At 42.5% G+C, this 15,902-nt stretch overlaps 3 pseudogenes; 2 read left to right on the top strand and 1 right to left on the bottom strand.

Annotated features, from left to right (window-relative positions):
* Positions 1–1,429: 1,429 nt before the first annotated feature.
* On the bottom strand, positions 1,430–9,706 carry LOC101719448 (protein FAM216A pseudogene; annotated as a pseudogene).
* Positions 9,707–11,465: 1,759 nt separating this feature from the next.
* On the top strand, positions 11,466–12,550 carry LOC106010749 (large ribosomal subunit protein eL29-like; annotated as a pseudogene).
* Positions 12,551–13,504: 954 nt separating this feature from the next.
* On the top strand, positions 13,505–14,948 carry LOC101719095 (ZZ-type zinc finger-containing protein 3 pseudogene; annotated as a pseudogene).
* The last annotated feature ends 954 nt before the right edge of the window (positions 14,949–15,902 follow it).

Genomic DNA, 15,902 nt, shown 5'->3' on the forward strand with positions numbered 1-15,902 from the left:
GGCCCTCCCCCGAGCAGAGACAACGTTCTACACTGATGGGTGCAGCGTACGGTATGCTGGGGCGGAGGTGGTCAACCAGGACCAACAGGTGGAATGGGAGCAGGGGCTACCTCAAGGTACATCAACACAGAGGGCTGAGCTGATTGCTTTGACTAAGGCTCTGGAACTGGGAAAAGGAAAAAGGATAAATATATTCACTGATGGCCATTATGCTTTTGCCACTGCCCATGTGCACGGGGAGATTTATCAGAATAGAGGGCTGCTGACCTCTGAAGGGAAGGAAATTAAAAACAAGACTGAGATATTGGTATTGCTACAAGCCATCTGGTTGCCCCGAGAGGTCACCATCATCCATTGCCGTGGACTCCAAAAGGGGTCTGGCCCCAAGGTGATTGGTAATAATGCTGCTGATCAGGCGGCAAAACAAGCTGCCAAAAAATCAGTGGGGAAGCAACTGGTTCTGCTACCCACGCCAGTACCCCCAGAAAAATCTGAATACACAGTTAAAGAGGTGGCAGAAATGAACAGGAAGCACTGGACTCAAGGAAAACATGGGTGGTGGACGACACATGATGGAAAGGTAGTGCTCCCCGCCACTGTAGCAGACACGTTGTTAGGCGAACTACATGAGTCCACCCACCTCGGCAAGAGAAGGATGATGGCTGCCCTGCGACCCCATTTTATCAGTGAGGGGTTGGCCCAAAAGTCCCAGGACATGGTGAAATGGTGTCCCACCTGCCTTAAGGTAAATACAAATCGGGTGACCGGGCCCCCTGGGGTCTGACACAGAGGTTTAACTCCAGGAGAGCATTGGGAATTGGACTTTACTGAAATAAAGCCTGGCATGTATGGGTATAAATATTTGTTAGTTTTTGTGAATACCTTTTCAGGATGGATAGAAACATACCCCACTAAGAGAGAGACAGCTGAAGTAACAGTCAAGAAGCTCTTGACAGAAATAGTTCCTCAGTTTGGCTTGCCCTTAGCTCTGGGGTCCGACAATAGTCCAGCCTTTATGGCTAAGATATCTAAATTAATTAGTAATATCCTTAAAATAAAGTGGAATCTACACTGTACCTATAGGTCTCAAAGTTGAGGACAGGTAGAAAGAACAAATCAAACTTTAAAGGAGATTCTGACTAAATTATGCTTGGAGACTGAACTAGGTTGGGTAGAGCTTCTCTCTTTTGCCCTCCTCCAAACGAGGTGCACTCCTAAGGCTCCCCTAAATCTGTCTCCCTTCCAGATTGTTTATGGACGATCTCTCCCAATCATCCCGTTAGTAGATGTAGAATTAAAGAAAAAGCTTTCCCACCTTTGACTCCTTAAATCCTTAAAAGCAGTCCATCAGCTTCAGTTGGAGCTACATGATAAATTACGGAAGACTATGCCTGGTCCCAGTGAAAAACGTTTGCAACCTTTTTTTTTTTTTTTTTTTAATGTTGGCATATTAGAATTTATTGTACACAGAAGAATTATACAATGCATTTGTCAGATTTAAAGAAAGATAATTCAATTTTAAGTGACAAGAAAAATTATAATTTACCCAGACAGAAATACAAGCATATATTACACATAAATTCTGTTACACAAATGGCACTGGTACATGGAACTATATCAGACAAATTATAATTGTGAAAGTTTCTGAACAAACCAAATAGATGACTTAATGGTGAATAACACTATCCTACACACAGGGCACAATTTACGACCCCTTTGGCATGATGTGTGGATATCAGCTGCTGTGTGAATTCAGTAACAAGACTATCAGGTTAACATTAGGTGTTCTCCCTGTTCTTCAATGGACATTGATTGCATACATTTGTTTAACAGATCATCTTCCTTTTTTTCTTCATTCATGTATGATCCAGAATCATTTGAAGAAACTGATTGCATGAACAGTTTACTTGGTCTTGTGAAAATCTTCAGTGACTTACATCTTATTTTAGATGCATATCCAGTTTTTAACCCTTCTTTGTTTCTCACTGGCCACCAAAGAGAATGCTGGATGATCATTTCAGGTGCAGATGCAGCTGTGCAGCTAAAAGAGTTCTCTCTTTCCCTCTGGTGTCACCATGTAGTGCAGGGGTAATGCTGTCTCTGTAACGAGAGCTGGGGCAACTCCTGTGATGAATGAGGACACCTGGCTTTAATGAGCAGCGTTGAATCACATTCATGTACTGCCCCTTCATGAATGTCCTCAGATAGTTTGTGTTATAGATCTTAGCAATGATGCACAGATAACACTTCTGGCCCATGGTGAGATCTGGATGCTCTTGCAGCTTGGCTATGTGTTAGTTCATTTTGTGTCCATCTTTGATTCTATCAGTACCTTTGGGATTGTAATAAGACTGTCCAGCTGATCTCAACCTATTTTTGAAGTCTTCAATGGGACCAGCTATAATGGCGCACACCTCTAATCCCAGCACTTGGAGACTGAGGCAAGAGGATGGCACGTTTGAGCCCAGTTTGGGCACTTTAGGGAGATCTGTCTCAAAATTGTAAAGGGCCTGGGGATGTAGTTCAGTGTGAAGACCCTGGGTTCAATCCCCAGTGCTACAGATAAACAAAAGTCTTCAGTGGCATCAGGTATTATAAGAACAACATGGCATGTTTGCAGAAGGAGCCATCGGTGTGTGCAACCTTTACCCTATAAGCCGGGAGATTTGGTTTTTATTCACAGGTTTGATTCCAAGACCCTAAAACCACGTTGGAAGGGACCGGTTCCTGTTGTCCTGTCAACTCCCTTGGCAGTGAAGATAGCTGGATACATCGCAACCATCTGAAGGCAGGAACCCCCCCCCCCCCGCAGATGTCACCAAGGACAAATGGAAGGTTATCAGCCAACCAGGTGACCAAAAGCTGAGACTGGGGCGGGTTGGAGATATTTCTCATTCATGATAATATTCTCTGGGACATTGGCGGTACTGCCCCTAAGAAAATTGGACCACACCGGAAATGTATGGGTTCAATTGGCAAAATCCCTTAATCTGTCTAAATTCTGTCTTAATATAGATGTAAATTTCCATTATGTATTAGGAAGCTGTCTCATTCTGGTGTGTACCCCTTTAAGTTTAATACAGCCCTATACCCTGTTTAAGGATATCCCAGGAAAACAAATCTCACTTATAAAGATAGTTACAATTGGGGGCATTCCTCATGTCATAAACCTAAAAATGCTGTCAAATTATATACAGCCAGGATAATTATGTCAAATAATACCCAATGTGCTATGTATGTGAATTGTACAACCAAGTGTCTGAGAATAAAACAATCTGAAGGGATGCCTTGCCATATAAAACAGAAAATTGTGTATAACAATTGCCATATCTCCCTGCTGACAGGATGGTTTTACACTTGTAAAGGAATAACTTTCAATTATATTCCAGTCAATTTGACCAAGACCCATTGCTGCTTGAGTCGTCTAACTGTAGTTTTACCAGATAGAACTGATTTGATTATGCCAAATAGAACTAAATGTTGGTCACCTTATACTTGCCAGGATGTGATGATGATGTAGGTCTTTTGACAGATGCTGAAGTGATATCTATGATAGCATCTTTTGTTGCTCTGCCTTTCATAGGATTCCATGCTAAAAAGGCAGTATGAAAATTAGCATACAAAGTGGTCAAAGGGTTAAATGCTACCTCATCAGCCTTGGCATTAATTAACCAGGAGTTACAAAAATAGAGACAGGCAATCTTAGATAATAGAGCAGCTATAGACTATTTGTTGCTCTTTCATCATCAAGCTTGTGGAAGAATCAAAAATATGTGTTGTTTCAATCTGACCGACAATAGTCCAGGAATTAGAAAAAAGATAAAACAGTTGAAAGATCTGGCTAAAAGGGTGCATGACAAAAAAGTAGGATGGGACTTGTTCCAGTGGCTAACTAAATGGTTGCCCAGTCTACAATGGTTAAAACAACTCTTCCTCGTAGTTATATTTGTGTGCATATGCTTAACATTGTCGTGCTGCTGTATGCAATGGATGCCCACACTTATACATAGGATTACTTAAATTGTAAAAATCAGTGGGGAATGTGGGACCACATAACTCTGTAATCATAAGGCTCCCCCAGCCCCAACATAGTGACTGATTGTGAGTTAATGGTTAAAATGTGCTTGTTAGTTCTGGGACACTAGATAAAATCTGTAACAAACATAGAGTTCCTAAGTGAATTACCCATCTCCTTGTTTGTCCGAAACCGATGTTCCAGACACAGCTATCTATAAGACAATCTGCAAACATCTTTTGACCATCAACATTTTTTTCTCTTTTCTGTAAGTTCTGCTTGCTAACTTCTCCTGCAACCCCCTATAAAAACAGCCTCGGACTCTGAGCCAGTTGCCTCTCTAAGCTACTTTGCTTTGCTTTGGGAGTGCTGTCTGGCCAGACTAATAAAGGTCTGTTTTGCTTTCCAACTTGTCCGGTGTGTTCCTTCCCAGGTGTTTGTCACTGCAGTCAGCTCCTCGGAGCATTTGGTAAGGCCCCCAGTCTTACAATAACAGTAAGTCAGCCACATACTGCAATAGGACACAGCTATATTGTTCTGTGGGGAAGGCAAGCAAGTCCTTGGCTAGGGCTTCCCCAAAAAGCATGGGTGAGTTTTAAATCCCTGTGGCAATCTAGTCCAAATAAACTGAGTATTTTCCCATTCAAATGCAAAGATGGGTTGACTGAGGGGAGCAATGCAAAGGCAAAAGAAGGCATCTTTTTAGTCCAAACAAGTAAACTATGCTGTTTCTGGAGGTATCAGACCCAACAAAGCATAGGGGTTAGGGACCACTGAGTGCAGCGTTACTGTTTTGTCATTCACAGCCCATAGATCTCACACTGGCCTATAGTCCCCATCAGGTTTCCAAACAGGCAGCAAAGTCTGAATTCCTTTAATCTCATGATATGGGGTTTAATTCCAATTCAGGCTTGCCTGGACATTGGGTATTGTTTTACACCAATGGGGCCCACTTGTCTTTTAATTTTATAACTATGGGTGGATGATTCTTAGCTAAGCCCCCCGGGGGCGATTCCTCTGCTCATACTCTAGGGAACATAGTTCTTAATTCTTGCAGAGCCTGGAAAAATATCATCCACATTGTAACATTGCCATTCATCTTCTCTTTTAGTAGTTACCATCATAATGAGATCCTTTCCTGGGTCTAAATGCAGAGATGCATTTTCCCATTGAATGAAAGGTATTGTAGCTCCCAATTTAGATAATAAATCCCTTCCTAATAATGGAATAGGACATTCTGGCATATATAAGAATTCATGTTTCACCTTATGTCCTCCAATTTCACATGTCCTTTCATAGCAAAACTGGCAGTTTTCTGAAATTCCAGTGGCACTAATCACTTGGATGTGCTCTCCACTCAGAGGGGCAACTGGAGCTGTTACTATTGAATGTTCTGTGCCACTATCTACCATTAAGTGTAGGGAACAGGGGGAGGGGATGTTACTAGAAACTCTGCAGTAAGTCCTAGTCTCCTGCGAGCCACAGCAGCATAACAGGAAAGGTAGACAAATGAGAAGCTGAGTTTTGGGTCTGATCAGTGCTGCTCTGGGCAGCAAAGACAAAACCCCCCCTAGCTTGCATCACGTTTTATTCAGTACATGGAGAAACAGATGTAACAAGTGAAATGCAGAGTTCAGTACTTTACATTGGGATAAACAAAGTGTAACCAAAGACTGGGGGGCAGTGGAAATCTAAGAACAATGAGGAACTATGCAGATGAAGATTTGGTTCCTCCCTGGGGTCTCCCGAAGGTGTGGTCTTGTCCGGGAGATTACAGCCTCGCTGGATCACTGAGGTCTCAATTGTGACCCGAGGCCAAAATGCAATTATGTCTGGAATGTCATAGCTGGCCTGTAGGCAGGAGAACTAGGCCTACTCAAATGATTTTTCCCTAGAATTATGTAGCATTGCTCCCAACAATTAAGGACATATTTTGGCCCCCTATCTATATATCAACCATGGGCTCATGGGGGCCTAGCTTCATTGAGCCTGGTCTGTGTCAGTCACTGTGCTCCATCACAGGCAACAATGTGCCAGTAACCTTCCTTTCCTTCAAGTTCTGAGTTTTCTTTTCCTTGAGCCTTGTCTTTCTTTTTCCTTCTCTTCCTTGGCTCCCATAGCTACTGCTAGCTTCCTTCCTGGCTCTCTTTCTCTTTCACTGTCTCTCTATTCATATACACTTTCCCAGCTAATTGCAACAATTATGTTATAGTCATGCCTTCCCAAGTCTCCTGCCTTTGGATTTTCCTTCTAATGTCTGGTGCTGACTGGGTTACAAAAGTTGTATTAATTAGCTGATGGTTTTCAGGAACAGTAGGATCAAAAGGTGTATACAGGGGCCGGGGATTTAGCTCAGTGGTTCCGGTGCCTGCCTTGCAAGCACAAGGTCCTGAGTTCAATCCCAGGTACCAAAAAAACAAAAAGCCCAAAAAAACCCCAAAAGGTGTATACATTCTGTAAACTTTACAGCGCTACTCATAAAATCTCTCAGGGCTCTCATTGGGCTCCTGCTGTGTTTCTAGCACTTTAATCATATTTGTAGGCCTTTTACTTGCAGCCCACATTCCTGCTAAAAGGGCTTTCTGGTAATTTCTCAAGTCTTCCTGTCCTGCTTGGGTTTGGGGATCCCAATCAGGCCACACATTTACTGGGAATTGCTGCTCATGCCAAGTGTCTGGATTCTGCATATCACCTGGCATTCTAGTGGCATTAATGTTTTTTTAATTTCTCCTAAAACTCTCTGCATTTTTAGAGGTTAACAAAGTTTTACAAGGTTTCTAATATAGGTTGTATCACATTAGGATCTGTTAATGTAGCCTTTATATCTACTTCCTTATATCTACATTTCTCTTTAACAATCTTTTTTGCTCTTTGCCATTGGTCATTGTTGTTGTCATCTGTACTCACGGTCTCTGGCTTTGGTTTGATTGTTAATTTCTTAAATTTAGCCAGCATTTTGTGATTTTGGGATTATTCAGAGGTGATTCCAATAATTTAGGATGCTATAGAATATGAGTATGAGAAAATATATAGACATATACGCCAGTTTATATCCCTTTTCAGCTACTGCGCCAATTGCAATTCCAAGTGAGATTATAGTTGTTGCTAGTAGTACTATAAAGATCTTTTCTGGGATGTTTGAGTCCAGAATGGTGCACCACTCTTCCTCCTTCTACACCCGATCAGAGCTCCAGAGTTGGCTTACACCGTGCTGAGACTCCCCTATTTGGGTGTCAGTTTGAGTTTGGAAGTTTGGTCCGGGTCTTCCTCCAGATCGGCGTTTCCGGAGTTGTCCCTTCCCAAATCCTCCTCTCTCTCCCTGATTCCCAAATGGTACAATGTTTAAATTTAACCTCCGACCTTGAGACCTAGTCTTTTTTCTCTTTTATTTCTGACGCCATCTTTTTCTTTTTCTAGTTCAACTAGTTCTGCCTTGTTTTGACAAATCCTGCTGACTATGCCAGCTGTCGCAAGCAGGTACTGTGGGTAAAGAGGACTCAGACTCGGATGGCAATTCACACACTTATCTTGTATTATTATAATTCATTTCAATACAATTACCACACAATATTAAGTCTGCCAATTACCACGTCCCTGTACCTGTACTGCCCAAGTCCTTATGGGAGCGCCACGTTTCCTCCCGCAGGGTCAGAGGGTCCGATCCATAGACGAAGGGCGTCGAGTCGACGCTAGTCTATCTGCCTCTCCGCTTTCCTTGTCCTCTGGTCTCGTCTGGTCAGTGGCGATGCTCCTCCCAGCGGGATCAGGTGTGCAGAGGTCTCGGTCAGTAGTCAGATCATCAGACTGGCTGGCCGACTGGTCGGTGGACGGATCGTCGACTTGCTTGGGGGTCTTCAGCTCCTTTTATACTATTCTAACTGGGCGTTCGTGGTATTGGTTCAGACTTATCACACTGTCCAGCTTGGGGCATACTCTGCCCAATTCAGGGTACGCCCTGTCCAGTTCGGGGGTACACCCTTATCAGTTCTATACCACTTAAGGTTCTACTTTCCTTACTTTCAAATCCTATGGTTACACATCACTCTTATGATTGTGTTATACTTAGGTTACAGCACTCTTAAAGTCACAGCACACTTTAGGGTTACAGCACACTTAGGGTTATACAATTCCATCTTATTCCAAGGTGTTCTCCACATTTTTACAGTCCTCCCAATTAGGACAATGGACAGCAAAAGTGGAATCAAATAATTGAAGCATTTTGGAGGGGTCTTGGCAAAGAATAAATGACTTTCCTTTTCTCTGGACCTAACCTCCTTTGTCTTTTTAAAGTCAAATCTCAAATACCACACCTTGGTCTGACATATTTGTGCCTTTTTCCAACAGTCTTTTTTCTAACTCACTATAAAGGAGGTCATATTGTAACTTGTTGGCTCTTAAACACTTTGAAGATAACCAATGTACACATATTATAGTAGCATATTTAGAATTTAACCCTTTGATGACAACTAATGTAAACATATTTAAACTTTTTATAACATACTTGAAACCAACAAACATACATATTTTTTGATAAATCACTTTCACGCATCTTTTGACATACCTAGGCCTTGTGGTCTTATATATTTTTTATCTTTTTTAAAATTACTTTTTATTTTTTCTTTTTTTCTTTTTAACAAGACAAACATGCAAAAATTTTATATCAAAATTGTATCTCTTTTACTTATAGCTTTAAATATATTTTTTATCTCACTATAGACCTTTTATCACAAACTTGTCTTTAGCTGTTAAAATTTTAAAGTGTCCCTTTTTTCCTTCTCAGATTGTTACACTTTAAATTTGGTTGGCTGCCAATAGAATGGTAGTAACCTTGAGGGTTTCTTTTTAATCAACAAAGTACAGAAAAGAGCTAGTTAACCTTATAATTACAATTGAAGAATTTGCAAAGTACAATACTTTAAGCACACCAATTAAACATCAATTCAAACTGAAACACAAATACATTTATCAATTAGCTAAAATTTGTAACCCTTGTAAAATTTCTTACTTTCTCTGGCTTTATGTCCTTCAGAGCTTTTTTTAGCTGTTTTTAATCCATTACTTATTTTTTTCTTACTAATTTTTAAAACTTGAGTGTAAGCCCTATTTGATCCTCTCTGAGTCTGACCACAGCATGGTGCTCTGAAGCCAAGCAGTTTTCATGCTTTTGTCCCCACCTCCTCCAAACCTGTGAATTTAGCAACTCAAAAAGAGGGGGGAAAGTCTAAATTCTCTCAGCCTGGATCTGAAAGGGCTTCTGGGGCACACATATGAAGCCAAGGAGGCATTCTGTGGCACAATTTGGGCCATAAATCAATATAGGGAAATTGATCTGGATGTTCCCATCCAGGGGCAGTGACTGTTAGCCCAATGGACCAGACGAGACCCTCACCTAGGGATCTCTCAGTTGAGCAAGCTAGGCAAAGCTTGGGCCATTCTAACTCACAAAAGGCTCTAAGTTTTGAGGTTTCATCTTTTTTTGGGAGGGGGGGTCATCTTAATACCATAATTTCCAGTAAAACCTTTCTTAAAATTCTTAAGCATGCATTCCAAAACAGTAGGATGAGATATTTCTGTCCCCACGACCAGCCGATCAGTGTTGGTGTGTGTATGGGTACCCTTGTATGGAGATGCAAGACAAACAAAGGTGGGGGATCACTCGCTCACCTGCCTGGCTGCGGGCTTCTCGGCCATTTTAAGGTCTGTTCAGGGTAAGGTGGGCTGTCGCCTAAGCTCACCATTGTGTCTTTGTTAAACGCAACCACACACAAGTTCTGCGATTCAGGAAGGACTCTTTAAGCACAAGCGCTTCCTCCCTGTCTTGTTCCGCAGCTTGTTCCACACACTCTCCTATCCAGAACTCTTTCACTCACACATTTATTCAGATCACATTCCCTCCCGGTGACCCCCTAACCATAACCAAAACAAATGAAAGAAGTTACCTCCCCAAATGGCAAAGCACAAAGGGTGATCGGGCCCCTGCACTATGTTTGCCCAAAGTTCATAAACGGAACCAAAACAAATGGAAGGAGCTACCTTTCCAAATGGCAGAGCACAAGGGGTGATCAGGCCCCTGTGCACTATTTGCCCAAAATTACGGAATACAAATTCACAAGGTGAAACCGAAAGTTAATGACTAGGGGGTTTCCTGGGGTTTCTCACCCAGCAAAGGAAAGAGACAGACAAGACACCAAGAACAGCAGTCCTTCTTCTGTAGTCTCCTCAGGTTCACGCGATCCTCTGCCCAGTGAGCGGATCTCTGTGTCCTGTTGGGGAGCCTAGGAAATTAGTCCCAAGGGTGCGCCTTTCCTCTGGAGGAGACAGAGAGCCGCTCCATCTGGTGGGGTTCTGGTGGGGTTCGGGCCGATGCCCAAAAAGGCTATTTCATTCCTGATTCCCGGCCAAAGTACCAAATGTTACGGAAATCTCGGAAAGAAATACAAAGAGACACAAAATTCAGATAAAATAATAAAATTTCTTCTCACAAGTAGGTGGAATGTCAGAAACCGGTCTGGTCAGTATCTGCCCCCTTTGTTCAGGGTTTCCCTTTTTGTATCCTTTTTAGCCATTATCTTATCCCTAGTGGTCTTTGATGTGTAAATACAATTCCAATTCCTATTTACAAGTCACAGACACAAGATAGGCCATATACATTGTAAATTCACCTTGGCATGGTAACTTTGTTAGGTTAATGAAGTTACGGGTTAGAGTCAGATAATTATCACCTTAAACAAGGAGTTATGGGAAAAGCAAATTTTAAAAGAACACATTATTTATTTTGTTTCTACAACTACCTTAATATTCAATCTATTAAATTATCTAAAACTTTTCCGTATCAATGTAAAGGTGCAAATTTCCAAGGATGAATGTCATATTGTATACCTTAAATGTACCATAAAATTAATTAAAAAAAAAATGTATGAGGGCCTGGATTCAATACCTAGTACCACTGAAGAAAGAAAGAAAGAAAGAGAAAAATGAGCCAGGCATAGTGGTGCATGCATGTGATCCCAGCACTTGGGAGGCTGAGACAGGAGGATCTCTGAGAGTTCAAGGCCAGCCTGAATTATATAGCAAGACCCTGCTTCAAGAAAACAAAAAACAAAGTGACAGAAAGTTATGATTCCCAGTAGGAGTATAAATTGGGATAATCACTTTGGAACATAGAATAGCACCAGTCTGTGCAGATTAACAAACACATTTCTTCTTTTTTTTAATGACGGGTCTCTCTATGTAGTTCAGGCTGGCCTTGAACTGACTATGTAGTTGAGAGTGGCCCTGAACTCACAGTGACCCTCTTGCCTCAGGCTCCCGGGTGCTGGGATTACAGACATGTGAAGAGAAGCGTTTCTGTGCATACACCAAGAGACGTGAACAAGAATACTTAGGACTGGGCCGGGGATTTAGCTCAGTGGTTCCGCAGCCTGCCTTGCAAGTGCAAGGACCCGAGTTCGATCCCTGGTACCAAAAAAAAAAAAGAATACTTAGAACTGTTTTTCTTCTGGTCCCAAGCATTTGGCAGCTGTGGGTGACAGTGCAGATAAGGTCAAGTCCAAGAACCACACCACACAACCAGTGCCCAGAATGGCACAGAAACGGCATCAAGAAACCCAGATCTCAAAGGTTCAAGCCTCTGAAGGGGGAAGATCCCAAGTTCCTGAGGAACATGTGTTTTGTCAAGAAACACAAGAAGGGCCTGAAGAAGATGAAGGCAAACAATGCCACAACCATGAGTGCATGAAGGCCCTCATCAAGCCCAAGGAGGTCACCCCAAGATCCCAAAGGGTGTGAAGTACAAGCTCACTCAACTTGCCTGCATCGCCCACCCCAAGCTCATGAAGTGTGTCTGTGCCCACATTGCCAAGGGTCACCGGCTTTGCTGGCCAAAGGCTAAGGTTCCAACCAAGGCCCAGGGGCAGGCTGCTGCTCCAACTTCTGCTCCAGCTCAGGCTCCCAAAGGCACCCAGGGTCCTGTGAAGGCTCCATAGTAAAGGCCTCTTTCTGCTAATGTGAGGACGCAAGGACTGGTGTGACTCCTGGACTGCCACCTGTGGGGGACTGGGGTCCTCCTGTGCTCTTTGTGTAAATAAACCTGAGGCAGGAAAAAAAAAAAAAAAAGAATAGAGCAGCACTGTTGACAATGGCAAAAACCGGGCCGGGATTTAGCTCAGTGGTTCTGCCTCCTGCCTTATAAGTGCAAGGTCCTGAGTTCAATCCCCAGTACCAAAAAAACCCCCAAAGTGACAATGGCAAAAACCAAAGCAATCCAGATAACCATCAACAGGAGAATGAAGGGATGAATAAAGCAGTGGATAGTCACACTTAGGAGGCTGAAGAAGGAGGATTTTGAATTTGAGGCCATTTCCATCTGTACAGCAAGTTCCAAGCCAGTCTGGACTACAGAGCAAGACCTTGTCCAAAAAAAAGACTATTGGGCGGGGGATATAGCTCAGTGGTTCCGGCGCCTGCATCACAACCACAGGGTCTTGAATTCGAGCCCCAGTAGCAAAAAAAAAAAGGCTATTATTCAGCAGCCAACATGAGCAAATCAACACAATGGCACTCAATAATAGGGACGAATCTTGGTAATAAATTATTATTATTATTGTTATTATTATTATTATTATTTTGGTACCGGGGATCGAACTTGGGTCCTTGTGCTTGCGCAGCAGGCAGTGAAACCACTGAGCTAAATCCCCGGCTCTGGTAATAAATTTTTAATTAAAAAAAAGAAAGAAAAAGTCCCATAAAATTATAGTGTAATTTTTTATAAAACTAGAAAATGAGCTGGGTGTGGTGGTGAACTCCAATAATCTCAGCACTTGGGAGGCTGAGGCAGGAGGATTGCCATGAGTTCTAGACCCCTCTGGGCTCCATAGTGAGTCCAAACCCAGCCTGAACGACAGATCAAGACCCTGTCTCAAAACACCGATAAGGCGGGAAGTGGCGGGCGCCGGAGGCGGAGACACACTTGGTAGCGCCACTGCGCCGCCGTCGAGCTTCCTGCGGCGGAGGCCACTGAAGCAAGTGCCGTGGCGTGTGGCCCCGCGCGGAAGATTCCAAGTTGTGCTAGTACAACCATATAAATAATTAACACCTGAAGTCTCAGCGTAGTATGGACGGTATCAGTGATGACAGATAAATACAGACGTTTGGGAATCAGATACTAGGCAAAACACTTCCTAAAAGGACCTAAGAAACACGTCTACAGGAACCTGTCCGTCTTAATACTGGTAGGACTCAGCCAAAGGAATTTAAGAGTTTCCAGTATTCTCCATGGCTGAAGCTGAGAGTCTGAAACCCTGATGCTTAAGCTCTGTTCTAGACATAGCTCCAACTCCTTCAGGATATAAGGAAAAGAGATACTTCCACAATGATGGATCTTAGGTTATACAGATGTGAATAAAGAATTCAAGAGGACTTGGATACTGAAAGGTACTTCCTAACTCAGGAAGACCTCATTATTCCCAGTAATATGCTTTACTAAACTCTTTCAGTTATCAAAGACTGCTGCAGACCATTGCTGTCCTTGAGGCTCAGAGCTCCCAAGCAGTCCAGGACCTCGAGAGCCTAGGCAAGCACCAGAGGGAAGCACTCAGAAACCCCATCAGATTTGTGGAGAAACTCCAGACGAAGGCTGATATAGGGCTTCCATATCCACAGAGAGTTGTTCAGTTGCCTGAGATTGTATGGGACCAATATACCAATAGCCTTGGGAACTTTGAAAGAGAGTTTAAAAACTGTAAAAGGCATACTAGGAGAGTTAAGTTAGTTTTTGATAAAGGTTTACCTGCTAGACCAAAAAGCCCTGTGGACCCTAAGAAGGATGGAGAGTCCCTTTCATACTCTGCGCTGCCCTTGAGTGATGGTCCAGAAGGCTCAGATGAAAAGAGGCCGGCTGTGTGATGACACCAAACCCGAGACGTTTAACCAGCTGTGGATGGTGGAAGAGCGGAAAAAGCTCGAACAGCTGCTCCTGAAGTACTCTCCGGAGTGGGTAGAGTCTCGGTGCTGGCAGAAGATTGCAGATGAGCTGGGCAATAGGACCACGTGACAGGTTGCTAGCTGAGTACAGAAGTATTTCATAAAGCTAACTAAAGCTGGCATCCTGGTTCTGGGGAGAACACCAGACCTGTACATATATTCCAAAAAGTCTTCGACAAGCAGACGACAGCACCCCCTTAATAAGCAACTCTTTAAACCTTCCACTTTCATGACTTCGCATGAACTGCCAGTGTACATGGACGAGGATGACGACCGGTCCTGCTTCCAAAGCCACAGGGGCGCTCCGGCCGAGGAGGGGTCGGATGAAGAAATTATTCCAATCATGTATAGGAATTTACCTGAATATAAAGAACTATTACAATTTAAAAAGTTAAAGAAGCAGAAACTTCAGCAAATGCAAGCTGAAAGTGGATTTGTACAGCATGTGGGCTTCAAGTGTGGTAACTGTGGCGTGGAACCTATCCAGGGTGTTCGGCGGCACTGCCAGGATTGTCCCCCAGAGATGTCTTTGGATTTCTGCGATTCTTGTTCGGACTGCCTACCTGAAACAGATATTCACAAGGAAGATCACCAATTAGAGCCTATTTATAGGTCAGAGACATTTTTAGACAGAGACTACTGCGTGTCCCAGGGCACCAGTTATAATTACCTGGACCCAAACTACTTTCCAGCAAATAGATGACATGGTAGAGTGAGCGCATCCCTCACGAGTCCTCTTCGACACATAGCAATGGTGTCATTGTTGGTGATGTGCACAGTTTGGAAAGGTCCTCTGCTTTCCCTGAATGACACTCACAGCATGAGCGCTTCCCGAGTGTTCTCGTCCAGCCCAACTCTGCACTGTGTGGCTCTCGATCCCTGTTCAGCAGCCAAGCATCCTGGTGAGCAGAGGGTTTCCTGGTGAATCTCCTTGCTGCCTTGAAGCCCGGAGATGGCGATCTTAGTGGGTGAGATGGTGAGAGAGCACATATTCACGTGAGAGTAAATCCCAAAGGTTTCAGAGAACTTGGTCACAAATACGATAACAAGAAGGCAAAGTATTTATATTCAAACACTTTAGTAGCTTTCAGTTTTGTGAAAATAGTTTTCAGCACAGAAACTGACTTCTTTAGACAAAATTTTAACCAATGATGGTGTTTGCTTCTAGGAACTATACTCTAAAAGAACTCACTGTCCAGTGCTGGTCATTGATGGCCTTTAGTAAATTGGAGCTGCTTAACCATATTGATACCTAATTTCTTTTAATTTATTCCTAATTTCCACAATGAACTGTCCTTGTTATCAACAGCAAAGCACTACAGGAGGCAACTGTGGCATTGCTTCTTAACCAGCTCATGGTATGTGAATGTTATAAAATTGTCACTCAGATATATTTTTAAATGTAATGTTCTATAAGATGATCATGTGATGTGTACAAACTATGGTGAAAAGCGCCAGTGGTAGTAACTGTGTAAAGTCTCTAATTCACAACATTATTATTATTATTATTATTAATTCCTTTAAAATACACAAACTTCTGCCTCTGTATTTGGAGTTATCCATAAAACTCATCAAAGAAAACTGCCTAATATAAAAATCATATATAATGGTAATAATTTCCCTCTTTTGTAGTCTGAACAAGATCCATAAAAGATTGCATTTTTATTACTATTTAAACAAGTGATTAAATTTAGTCTGCGCAGTGAGCAAGAGTTCACATGCATTCTTTTATACTGCTGGATTTTGTTGTGCATCATTTAAAACATTTTGTATGTTTCTTCTTATCTGTGTATACAGTATGTTTTTGAATAATGTTCCTTTGTCAGGAGAACTGTGAGAAATAAACTATGTGGATACTGTTTATATTATTTAAAAAACCAATAAAACAAAATAAAAATAAAAAATA

Source organism: Heterocephalus glaber, unplaced genomic scaffold (genome assembly GCF_053883595.1).
Source record: "Heterocephalus glaber isolate CG9 unplaced genomic scaffold, H.glaber_assembly_v1.0 deba00001569, whole genome shotgun sequence".
Taxonomy (NCBI): Eukaryota; Metazoa; Chordata; class Mammalia; order Rodentia; family Bathyergidae; genus Heterocephalus; species Heterocephalus glaber.